Genomic DNA, 11,711 nt, shown 5'->3' with positions numbered 1-11,711 from the left:
AGACACATTGTCACTACCATGCAGTCTGAAGTGTTCATAGAGGTGGGTTGCTTTCACAGTATTATTGATTGAATATACATGCTGTTTTAACCTTTCTAATAGGCTATTTTTGGTTTGACCAATATATAACCTATTGCATGTCTTACATTCAATACAATAAACCAGATTTACTGTCCTCATCTCCAGACCATCAGAGACAGGTGCACCCAGGTGAGTAGCTCGATTCAAAATAAATTTAACTGTTTTAAAATGTTGACTGTATTTGTCTCTTTTAGATGCTCTGCCCAAAGAAGCATTGACCAAAACATCTTTGAGGTTTTTATTCCTCCGGAAAGCTGAAATTATTTTAAAATCTTGTAGCGGAACACATGAATCCTGCAACCTATGAAAATGAGTCTTAATCTTAGAGTTCAGGGCCTGGGAAGTGGGAGAGAAGACTGACACAAAAGGGACCAGATTTTTCTCTCTGACTGTGCCGTTCTCTCTTCTAGGGTTAAACTCGTTTCCACAAAGTCGTTGGGTCTCGACTTTAATGTCCCTAAGGAAGGTTCTGCTGTATCCCCTCAATTTGAGGGCTCGGAACAGGGTCTTGGTCGCCGACTCGACGTCCTCAGGCGCAGTGCATATCCTGTTGAAGCGAATCAACTGGGACTTGACGATACCCCTGAAGGTATGGCGTGGATGGTAACTGGATTTATGCAACAACGCCTGAGTGTCGGTCGGCTTGCAGTAGACCCTGGTTCCAAGTGTCTTCTCCCCATTCCCATTTGCAATAAAATACACCTCTGTGTCCAAGAACTCTATTTTCTCCGGTTGCAGGTTGTATTTCACTGTAATGGAGGTATGATGCTGGTTGAGCACCTCAATGAACTCCAAAAACTCACCCTCAGTATGGCTCCAAAGGCCAAAAATATCATCCAGGTACCGTATATAAAAGGATGGTAATTTGTTGCATTTGGGGAAGACAGTTCGCTCCCAGTCCGCCATATAAATATTAGCGTAGGCGGGAGCAAACTTCTTCCCCATTGCCGTACCGTGTACCTGGAGGTAAACCTTTGAGTTAAACTCAAAGTCGTTTTTCGTCAGGCTGAGTTCAAGCAGCTCAAGGAGGGCCTCATCTGGTCTCGAGTGGTCAGGAAACCTCTGTAAGACATCTCTGACTGCCTTGAGACCCAACTGAGTTTCGATGTTTGTATACAGAGAATCAATATCCACAGAGAAGAGCATGGCATCAGGTTGTACAACCAGTTCTTTTATTTTTGAGATAAACTCGTAGGTGTCTTTAACGTAGCTCTCATGCTTCTGTGACAAGGGGTTAAGAAAGTGGTCTATAAAATCTGCTATTCTATAGGATTCACTGCCGCAATCGGAGATGATCGGTCTGCCAGGTGGAACTTGGTGAGGTACCGTCCACGTCGCTGGATCCTTATGGATCTTTGGTAGGAGATAGAACTTCCTAGGGCGTGGAGGGTCCTCTCCATACAGAAAATATTTCTGTTTGGCTGTGATCATCTTGTCTGCATACAGGCGATCCAAAATCTCTCGGATTCTCTTCTGGGATTCCAGCTGTAGAGAACCAGTCAGAGGTAAGTAATGTTGTGTATTCTGTAATTGCCTGTATGCTTCCACCAGATATTGGCTTCTATCCATTATCACTATCTTAGATCCCTTGTCTGCGGGTTTAATTACAATATCCTGATTTGATGTTAGCTCTTTTAATGCCTCTCTTTCTGCTGTGGATATATTTTTCTCCCTCTCACTTTGAAAGCAAGCTCTCTCCAGTATGTGTCTATCTTTCCTGATGAGTGTTTTAATGGGTTCAGAAACTGATTCCCATTCAGGCTCCCAAGTTGATGGTTTTATAAACGGTTCCTGGTTAAAGTCTGTTGCAAAATCAAAATGATCCAGAAGTTTCAGTTTCCTATGGTATTTAAACAGGTCTCTCCACAGCATTTCCTTATCCACCTTGAGCGGCGTGGGAATGAAATAGAGACCTCTCTCCAGCAAACTTACCTCTGCCTCCAAGAGCTCAAAGGTAAGGGACAAATTTAAAATATTAGAGTGGGGCTGCAAAAGAATGCTAGGTCCCCCTCGTATCAGTTTAACTGACGCATCCAACTCTCCAGTATGTGTTTAGCTGTGTGGGTGGTCCAATGTATTGGGTCTCCCACACGAACATGGAACTGCCCATCTTCGATTCCCACTAAGGTCCTGAAAGTCGCCTCAAGCCAAAGGTTAGTGTCCCTTAGCAAGGATTGAACTTCAGGTGCAAGCTCTTGTGAAAACTGTATCAAGGGGATCAATATCTCTGCATTGGGAAAGACCACTTTTGCACAAGAAATCAACTCGTGAAACTGATGTTTAATTGTAGCCACTTTGTGATTCTTGGAACAATTATTAATGCCAACTGACAAGACCACCTTTTGAACTGATGTACATGGGGTCAGTTTCTTCAGGATTGCCTTCAGATGAAGGATAGCTGCCCCAGGGAAACTATCTATCTGTACCAAAGGATGTTGAAATTCTGGTATCCTAGACAGATTAGAGTCCCCTAAAACCAAGATGGGTTTCTGGACAACTAAACTCCACTGCGTCATTTTATAATGTGTGTTAGGGTGACGGGTTGGTTTTTGGCAGGTCAATGTAGCAGAGTCCTCCACAGAAGCCTGCGACTGGGTCTGTATACCCATGTCAGGGACTGCAACATTGGTGAGTGGAGCTACCGGAGCCCGAACAGCAGGTGGTGTAATAGGCCTCGACACTGGATCCTCCTCAACAACAGAACCCCCCGACAACCGAAGATCGAAGTTGGGACGGAAAATCTGGCTGCTTTCTCCCGTAACAGGTGAGTGGTTTCGATGTATATCAACCAAGCATATCTTCAACCTTCTACCAGATTCTAGGTCCAACTGAGTCTGAACAGGCTGTACTGGGTTAAGTTCAGCAGTAGGTTTAGTGGAGGGCTCAGTTGAGTTAGAGGTAAGTGTCGGGCTAGTATTGGACAAAGCAATAGAGGTAAGTGGGTTAGCACCAGAACTAGGGTTGAGGTTAGTGGTGGAGTCGTGGACTGGGTTAGGGTGAGAGTTAAGTATTGGGTTAGGATCAGAACCAGAGTTAGGACCAAGGCCAGGACCAGGAGGGTGGAGGAGGTCAGGGTTAGTATGAGTTACCTGGTCTAGTCCCTGGTTGACATAAATGTCATGACTAGACCCTACACCAGGATCTCTGATGGAATCAACACCTCTGTTCAAAAGTGGCCACTGTTCTGGATTCTGACCAGGCTGCAAACTCCCCCCATGTCCAAGAACCTCAGATGGAACACCCACGTTCTCTCGCAAAAGAGCAGTCAAGGTGGAAACTGTGGTTTGTGTTAACCGATTTTTATACCTACTCTTCCCATAGGCTAAAGCCTTGTCCAAAGCCTGCTGTTCGAAGGGGGGCAATTCATGGAGGGCTGATGTTATAACCTGATCGTAATGTTCCCCAAGAATGTCCATGTTAACCCTCATCCACTCATCTGTATTTAGCTTTATCTTTGTGGCAGTGTCTGCATTAGGAGAAGATGGTTTAATGAAAGATGACAGTTTAGTCACCTGTCTGCGCATTCCTACAGGGAACAATTTGGATACTCTAGTACCTTGTACTACCTCAGCATGGTGTACTGCTTGAAGCAGCTTAAAATACCTTTTTTCCAACTTGTTCCCTGACCTGTTGTCATTGCTAGGTTGTGCAGTGGACTGCGCTCCTGTGGAGGGTCGCCAAGGCGCTCGGCGAACCGGGAAGCGCCCAGACTTGTTACGGGCCATCGATGTGTTCGAAAAGGTAAGTTGGATGCAATCAGTAAACCAAATACTGACGAGAACAAGTAAATTATCTCCAGTGTGGAAAGGGAAGGGAAAGAAGGGAAATGCTCAATGCAGTCTAATGGTTATTTCATATTGATCTATCCTAGCACAACTGTATACAGGATGGAACCCAAGAGAACCCTGGGAGGCCGACCACTTTGAGAAAGCAAGCAAGGTGAGTTGAAAAAGGCACTTTGTGCTTAGGGTGTAAAATACACTCAAAAACCATTCAAAATCCCACATAGGGCATTCAAACAACACTCTCAAAGAGTAGGAAACTCTTTCAAACACTGTTCAAACACTGCAACCTCACTGCAAATCTAAACAACTCACATTACCTAACTCTCTCTTCATGGAGAGTCCCAAGATTTTTAAGTGCAAGGTACCAAAACCTGTGTTTGTGCAACTGTTGCATGAAACTGCAAATAACTATTCGTAGAATAGATCAAGTAGCTTTAAAAAGAAAGGATCAAAGATCCTAAAACATTAAAAGTTAAAAAACCACTAGACATACAAAGAAACACTAAGACTTCCTAACGTTTCGCCACACTGTGGCTTCTTCAGAGGAAAGAATGAAATGAGGAAAAAAGGGGAAGGGGTATATATAGCCTCTGTGGGCGGAGTCAGAAACATCACCTGTCTGATCTAATTGCTGATTTCTCAATGAAGCACCTGTTCAGTCAAACAGTAGAATCGAGAACACAAACTCGAAAACCATATACAAACCGTACTACCGATTTGAGATACCACAAAGGTGACACAATGGTCATTTACACACACTCTCTGGTACAACCATTCAAGAGGAGTTCTCAGATCGTGGCACTGGCAGGTTAGGTTAGGGGAAAATGCTCCAGCTACTACAAGTAGCTGGAATGCGCTGGCACACAAATCTGAGAACAGCCTCGAAGTAAGTGTATGTTTACTGACTCTAATCTGAATACTCTGTCACTCTCCTTTTGCAGGTGCCCGAAGGGGCAAATCTCCAAGTGGATCTCAGACAAAAGAGGTGAGTGTCTGGGTTTATACTGTGATTTAATAGCCCCGGGAAAAGGTTAAGGTTAGGGAAAGGTATGGGTATGGGTTAGGTGTTAGAAACCCATGTGGGGTTAGGATAAGGGTTAAGGTTAGGGAAAGGGTTAAGGTTAGGTTTGGGAATAGGTATGGGTAAGTAACCCAAGGTTTGGGGTAGGGGTAAAGGTTAAGGTTAGGGTAAGGGTTAGATAAACCACAGTATAATGTTAGTCCTCAGACATCCCCTGATGCTGGTGACATCGGATATAAGGTAAGTATATGATTTTTAACTAAAAATTAGTTCTCCTGTATGTATATTAAAATGTTTTTTTCTCTTTTATACAGGTGACCATCCTAGATCTCTCCTGCGTCTGCAATCCTGTATGTATCATATATGCAACCCTCTTGCAGGAGAGACCTATTCAGGCCACCTGTATGTTCCTGTATGAATCCTCTCTTTTTTCTATAGCTTGTGGTTGAGACCATTAGGATGAATTGTATCCAATTTCTTAATCCAATGTCTCTCCCTAGCTAGTCTCTGGCCTTCAGACCAATGCGACCCTGCCTCCAACCCCATGATAGACACATTGTCACTACCATGCAGTCTGAAGTGTTCATAGAGGTGGGTTGCTTTCACAGTATTATTGATTGAATATACATGCTGTTTTAACCTTTCTAATAGGCTATTTTTGGTTTGACCAATATATAACCTATTGCATGTCTTACATTCAATACAATAAACCAGATTTACTGTCCTCATCTCCAGACCATCAGAGACAGGTGCACCCAGGTGAGTAGCTCGATTCAAAATAAATTTAACTGTTTTAAAATGTTGACTGTATTTGTCTCTTTTAGATGCTCTGCCCAAAGAAGCATTGACCAAAACATCTTTGAGGTTTTTATTCCTCCGGAAAGCTGAAATTATTTTAAAATCTTGTAGCGGAACACATGAATCCTGCAACCTATGAAAATGAGTCTTAATCTTAGAGTTCAGGGCCTGGGAAGTGGGAGAGAAGACTGACACAAAAGGGACCAGATTTTTCTCTCTGACTGTGCCGTTCTCTCTTCTAGGGTTAAACTCGTTTCCACAAAGTCGTTGGGTCTCGACTTTAATGTCCCTAAGGAAGGTTCTGCTGTATCCCCTCAATTTGAGGGCTCGGAACAGGGTCTTGGTCGCCGACTCGACGTCCTCAGGCGCAGTGCATATCCTGTTGAAGCGAATCAACTGGGACTTGACGATACCCCTGAAGGTATGGCGTGGATGGTAACTGGATTTATGCAACAACGCCTGAGTGTCGGTCGGCTTGCAGTAGACCCTGGTTCCAAGTGTCTTCTCCCCATTCCCATTTGCAATAAAATACACCTCTGTGTCCAAGAACTCTATTTTCTCCGGTTGCAGGTTGTATTTCACTGTAATGGAGGTATGATGCTGGTTGAGCACCTCAATGAACTCCAAAAACTCACCCTCAGTATGGCTCCAAAGGCCAAAAATATCATCCAGGTACCGTATATAAAAGGATGGTAATTTGTTGCATTTGGGGAAGACAGTTCGCTCCCAGTCCGCCATATAAATATTAGCGTAGGCGGGAGCAAACTTCTTCCCCATTGCCGTACCGTGTACCTGGAGGTAAACCTTTGAGTTAAACTCAAAGTCGTTTTTCGTCAGGCTGAGTTCAAGCAGCTCAAGGAGGGCCTCATCTGGTCTCGAGTGGTCAGGAAACCTCTGTAAGACATCTCTGACTGCCTTGAGACCCAACTGAGTTTCGATGTTTGTATACAGAGAATCAATATCCACAGAGAAGAGCATGGCATCAGGTTGTACAACCAGTTCTTTTATTTTTGAGATAAACTCGTAGGTGTCTTTAACGTAGCTCTCATGCTTCTGTGACAAGGGGTTAAGAAAGTGGTCTATAAAATCTGCTATTCTATAGGATTCACTGCCGCAATCGGAGATGATCGGTCTGCCAGGTGGAACTTGGTGAGGTACCGTCCACGTCGCTGGATCCTTATGGATCTTTGGTAGGAGATAGAACTTCCTAGGGCGTGGAGGGTCCTCTCCATACAGAAAATATTTCTGTTTGGCTGTGATCATCTTGTCTGCATACAGGCGATCCAAAATCTCTCGGATTCTCTTCTGGGATTCCAGCTGTAGAGAACCAGTCAGAGGTAAGTAATGTTGTGTATTCTGTAATTGCCTGTATGCTTCCACCAGATATTGGCTTCTATCCATTATCACTATCTTAGATCCCTTGTCTGCGGGTTTAATTACAATATCCTGATTTGATGTTAGCTCTTTTAATGCCTCTCTTTCTGCTGTGGATATATTTTTCTCCCTCTCACTTTGAAAGCAAGCTCTCTCCAGTATGTGTCTATCTTTCCTGATGAGTGTTTTAATGGGTTCAGAAACTGATTCCCATTCAGGCTCCCAAGTTGATGGTTTTATAAACGGTTCCTGGTTAAAGTCTGTTGCAAAATCAAAATGATCCAGAAGTTTCAGTTTCCTATGGTATTTAAACAGGTCTCTCCACAGCATTTCCTTATCCACCTTGAGCGGCGTGGGAATGAAATAGAGACCTCTCTCCAGCAAACTTACCTCTGCCTCCAAGAGCTCAAAGGTAAGGGACAAATTTAAAATATTAGAGTGGGGCTGCAAAAGAATGCTAGGTCCCCCTCGTATCAGTTTAACTGACGCATCCAACTCTCCAGTATGTGTTTAGCTGTGTGGGTGGTCCAATGTATTGGGTCTCCCACACGAACATGGAACTGCCCATCTTCGATTCCCACTAAGGTCCTGAAAGTCGCCTCAAGCCAAAGGTTAGTGTCCCTTAGCAAGGATTGAACTTCAGGTGCAAGCTCTTGTGAAAACTGTATCAAGGGGATCAATATCTCTGCATTGGGAAAGACCACTTTTGCACAAGAAATCAACTCGTGAAACTGATGTTTAATTGTAGCCACTTTGTGATTCTTGGAACAATTATTAATGCCAACTGACAAGACCACCTTTTGAACTGATGTACATGGGGTCAGTTTCTTCAGGATTGCCTTCAGATGAAGGATAGCTGCCCCAGGGAAACTATCTATCTGTACCAAAGGATGTTGAAATTCTGGTATCCTAGACAGATTAGAGTCCCCTAAAACCAAGATGGGTTTCTGGACAACTAAACTCCACTGCGTCATTTTATAATGTGTGTTAGGGTGACGGGTTGGTTTTTGGCAGGTCAATGTAGCAGAGTCCTCCACAGAAGCCTGCGACTGGGTCTGTATACCCATGTCAGGGACTGCAACATTGGTGAGTGGAGCTACCGGAGCCCGAACAGCAGGTGGTGTAATAGGCCTCGACACTGGATCCTCCTCAACAACAGAACCCCCCGACAACCGAAGATCGAAGTTGGGACGGAAAATCTGGCTGCTTTCTCCCGTAACAGGTGAGTGGTTTCGATGTATATCAACCAAGCATATCTTCAACCTTCTACCAGATTCTAGGTCCAACTGAGTCTGAACAGGCTGTACTGGGTTAAGTTCAGCAGTAGGTTTAGTGGAGGGCTCAGTTGAGTTAGAGGTAAGTGTCGGGCTAGTATTGGACAAAGCAATAGAGGTAAGTGGGTTAGCACCAGAACTAGGGTTGAGGTTAGTGGTGGAGTCGTGGACTGGGTTAGGGTGAGAGTTAAGTATTGGGTTAGGATCAGAACCAGAGTTAGGACCAAGGCCAGGACCAGGAGGGTGGAGGAGGTCAGGGTTAGTATGAGTTACCTGGTCTAGTCCCTGGTTGACATAAATGTCATGACTAGACCCTACACCAGGATCTCTGATGGAATCAACACCTCTGTTCAAAAGTGGCCACTGTTCTGGATTCTGACCAGGCTGCAAACTCCCCCCATGTCCAAGAACCTCAGATGGAACACCCACGTTCTCTCGCAAAAGAGCAGTCAAGGTGGAAACTGTGGTTTGTGTTAACCGATTTTTATACCTACTCTTCCCATAGGCTAAAGCCTTGTCCAAAGCCTGCTGTTCGAAGGGGGGCAATTCATGGAGGGCTGATGTTATAACCTGATCGTAATGTTCCCCAAGAATGTCCATGTTAACCCTCATCCACTCATCTGTATTTAGCTTTATCTTTGTGGCAGTGTCTGCATTAGGAGAAGATGGTTTAATGAAAGATGACAGTTTAGTCACCTGTCTGCGCATTCCTACAGGGAACAATTTGGATACTCTAGTACCTTGTACTACCTCAGCATGGTGTACTGCTTGAAGCAGCTTAAAATACCTTTTTTCCAACTTGTTCCCTGACCTGTTGTCATTGCTAGGTTGTGCAGTGGACTGCGCTCCTGTGGAGGGTCGCCAAGGCGCTCGGCGAACCGGGAAGCGCCCAGACTTGTTACGGGCCATCGATGTGTTCGAAAAGGTAAGTTGGATGCAATCAGTAAACCAAATACTGACGAGAACAAGTAAATTATCTCCAGTGTGGAAAGGGAAGGGAAAGAAGGGAAATGCTCAATGCAGTCTAATGGTTATTTCATATTGATCTATCCTAGCACAACTGTATACAGGATGGAACCCAAGAGAACCCTGGGAGGCCGACCACTTTGAGAAAGCAAGCAAGGTGAGTTGAAAAAGGCACTTTGTGCTTAGGGTGTAAAATACACTCAAAAACCATTCAAAATCCCACATAGGGCATTCAAACAACACTCTCAAAGAGTAGGAAACTCTTTCAAACACTGTTCAAACACTGCAACCTCACTGCAAATCTAAACAACTCACATTACCTAACTCTCTCTTCATGGAGAGTCCCAAGATTTTTAAGTGCAAGGTACCAAAACCTGTGTTTGTGCAACTGTTGCATGAAACTGCAAATAACTATTCGTAGAATAGATCAAGTAGCTTTAAAAAGAAAGGATCAAAGATCCTAAAACATTAAAAGTTAAAAAACCACTAGACATACAAAGAAACACTAAGACTTCCTAACGTTTCGCCACACTGTGGCTTCTTCAGAGGAAAGAATGAAATGAGGAAAAAAGGGGAAGGGGTATATATAGCCTCTGTGGGCGGAGTCAGAAACATCACCTGTCTGATCTAATTGCTGATTTCTCAATGAAGCACCTGTTCAGTCAAACAGTAGAATCGAGAACACAAACTCGAAAACCATATACAAACCGTACTACCGATTTGAGATACCACAAAGGTGACACAATGGTCATTTACACACACTAGGTGCTCATTTCCCCCAAGACATCCACTGGAGGGTCCCTGCCCATCTGTGGATGCTCCATTCACCCAAGATATCCACTGGAGGGTCTCTGCCTGACTATGAGTGCTCATTTCCCCCAAGAGAGCCACTGGTGGGTCCCTGCCCGACTTTGGGTGCTTCTTTCCCAACAGACATCCACTGGAGGGCCGATGCCCGACTTTGGAGGTCAGGTAGCAAATGTGGAAGTAGATGTAGCAATTCCGGATTGACTACTTTTGGTGTAGACAGTCAGTGGAAGGTACTTGCCTGACTTTGGGTGCTCATGTCCCCCTAGACATCCACTGGAGGGTCCCTGCCTGACTCTGGGTGCTCATTTCCCCCAAGACATCCTTTGGAGGGTCCCTGCCTGACTCTGGATGTTCTTTTCCCCATAGACATACAGTGGAGTGTCCCTGCCTGACTTTGGGTGCTCTTTTCCCCCAAGACATCCACTGGAGGGTCCCTGCCGGACTCTGGGTGCTCATATCCCCCAAGACATCCACTGGAGGGTCCCTGTCCGACTTTGGGTGCTCATTTCCCCCAAGACATCCATTGGAGGGTCCCTGCCTGACTCTGGATGTTCTTTTCCCCATAGACATACAGTGGAGTGTCCCTGCCTGACTTTGGGTGCTCTTTTCCCCCAAGACATCCACTGGAGGGTCCCTGCTGGACTCTGGGTGCTCATATCCCCCAAGACATCCACTGGAGGGTCCCTGCCCAACTGTGGATGCTCCATTCACCCAAGACATCCACTGGAGAGTCTCTGCCTGACTATGAGCTCTCATTTCCCCCAAGACATCCACTGGAGGGTCCCTGCCCAACTGTGGATGCTCCATTAACCCAAGACATCCACTGGAGGGTCTCTGCCTGACTATGAGTGCTCATTTCCCCAAAGACATCCACTGGTGGGTCCCTGCCCGACTTTGGGTGCTTCTTTCCCGATAGACATCCACTGGAGGGCCGATGCCCGACTTTGGAGGTCAGGTAGCAAATGTGGAAATAGAGGTAGCAATTCCGGATTGACTACTTTTGGTGAAGACAGTCAGTGGAAGGTCCCTGCCTGACTTTGGGTGCTCATTTCCCCCTAGACATCCTCTGGAGGGTCCTTGCCGGACTCTGGGTGCTCATTTCCCCCAAGACATCCATTGGAGGGTCCCTGCCTGACTCTGGATGTTCTTTTCCCCATAGACATACAGTGGAGTGTCCCTGCCGGACTCTGGGTGCTCATTTCCCCCAAGACATCCATTGGAGGGTCCCTGCCTGACTCTGGATGTTTTTTTCCCCATAGACAAACACTGGAGGGTCCCTGCCTGACTCTGGGTGCTCATTTCCCCATAGACAAACACTGGAGGGTCCCTGCAAGACTCTGGGTGCTCATTTCCCCCAAGACATCCATTGGAGGGTCCCTGCCTGACTCTGGATGTTTTTTTCTCCATAGACATACAGTGGAGGGTCCCTGCCTGACTCTGGATGCTCTTTTCCTCATAGACAAACACTGGAGGGTCCCTGCCTGACTCTGGGTGCTCATTTCCCCATAGACAAACACTGGAGGGTCCCTGCCTGACTCTGGGTGCTCATTTCCCCCTAAACATCCACTAGAGGGTCCCTGCCAGACTCTGGGTGCTCTTTTC

Source organism: Sardina pilchardus, chromosome 22 (assembly GCF_963854185.1).
Source record: "Sardina pilchardus chromosome 22, fSarPil1.1, whole genome shotgun sequence".
In the NCBI taxonomy this organism is placed as follows: Eukaryota; Metazoa; Chordata; class Actinopteri; order Clupeiformes; family Clupeidae; genus Sardina; species Sardina pilchardus.
The sequence above is the reverse complement of the archived record's forward strand: the minus strand, read 5'-3'. Positions refer to the sequence as shown.